This window comes from Micropterus dolomieu, linkage group LG13 (genome assembly GCF_021292245.1).
Source record: "Micropterus dolomieu isolate WLL.071019.BEF.003 ecotype Adirondacks linkage group LG13, ASM2129224v1, whole genome shotgun sequence".
NCBI classification, from domain to species: domain Eukaryota; kingdom Metazoa; phylum Chordata; class Actinopteri; order Centrarchiformes; family Centrarchidae; genus Micropterus; species Micropterus dolomieu.
In genome coordinates this window covers 28,224,382-28,225,986 of record NC_060162.1, presented here as the reverse complement: position 1 = coordinate 28,225,986, position 1,605 = coordinate 28,224,382, and positions in this window count along the sequence as shown.

Sequence of the window (1,605 nt, the reverse complement as noted above, 5' to 3'; positions counted from 1 at the left end):
TTGTAATCCCCATTTTTACAAAATGTACCTGTAATCTGATTACATCTTTATTTTCTACACTGTAACGGAGTACAGTTACTTTATTTTTATATCCTGATCACGTGACGCTGTTACATGTAATCCCTTACTCCCCAACCTTGTGCATTCACATCTTCTAGCAGACTTTCAGATGATACTTTGTCACTTGGCCTTATAATCTTGGTCGTAGTACTTTTGGGTCCAGCCTGATCTTCAGTCTAAGGTCAGTCGCCCTTGTGTTAAGTGAGTCTGTGCCGTAAGGGCTTGTTGTTATTGGGGCTTGGGACCCAATCTCTGGGGTTGGGGATGATGAATACATCTCCCCGCTGACCTGTTGTCCCGGCTCCCCCCTCGCCATAGTATTGTTGTACCTCATCAATCTGTAGTTGTGATAACGCTTCTGGGACACGCTGCGGCTGCGGCTGCGTCTGGTGGACTCACAAACATTGACACCACGCAGCTGAAGCTTGTCCCAGAAGCGTCCCAGATGCGGCTCTCCACTCTGCAGAGAATGGTTAGCTAATCTGTTTTTGACAAAAACTGCGTCAAGCAGCACAGAGCAGATGGAACCGGGCAGGAAGTCAGACACAAAACTGCATAGAAAATCCAGTCAATTTTCAAAATAAAACACCCTGTGCAGACTCCCAATCATAAAACAACAATAAGCATGGTTAAAACTGACACAAAATAAACCATTTACCAACGTAGCCTACTTATTCATATTAAAAGCACAAAAAGCAAACATTGATTACCAGATCAACAAAATCTAAACGTCAGCAAAATCAGGCAACAAAATGCTCTGATTCTCCCTGTGGGATATGCAGCGTGCAAGAGCTGTGAAGAAGGTAGTAGAAGCATAAAAAAGACAAATTAACAACGTGGGGAAGGAAACACGCTCTGCTGCTGAAACACCTCTGAGACGCTTCCAGTGGACGTTGGCGCTGGGCAGAGGACAGAACAAAACCGTGGTGCAGCCGTAAGGAGTCAGTGGACTTTTGGAGTAACACACTCCCCAGGCGCGCCGAGCTCCCAGTCTGGGCTGAGTCAGCTCAACACTGGTCATAGCTGAGCCATTAGTTCAGTTAGCTCTTACTAGTATTTATTGCTACCCTTACTAGTATGTATTATCAGTTGTAGATCTTGTGCTCCATTGATGCTTTGTTGAAGCATGTTGTTCCTCAAATATAAGTTGCTTTGGATAAAAGTGTCTGCCAAATGAGTAAATGTACAGTTCCCTCCTAAAGTATTGGAACGGTTCCTTTGTTTTTGTTGTTCACTGAAGACATTTGGGTTTAAGATCAAAAGATGAGACGAGAGTTCAGAATGTCAGCTTTTATTTCCTGGTATTCACATCTAGATGTGTTAAACAACTCAGGACATACCACCCTTTGTTTGAACCCACCCATTTTTCAAGTGAGCAAAACTATTGGAACATGTGACTGCCAGATGTTTCTTGTTGCCCAGGTGTTGCCTTTTAGGTTGATTGTCCAACATTAAATAGCTCTGCATGACTAGTCTAAGTTTTCATCCTTGGTTCAAACCTATAAAGACTGCATTTCCTGTTAAAGAGGATAAACCAACATGAAG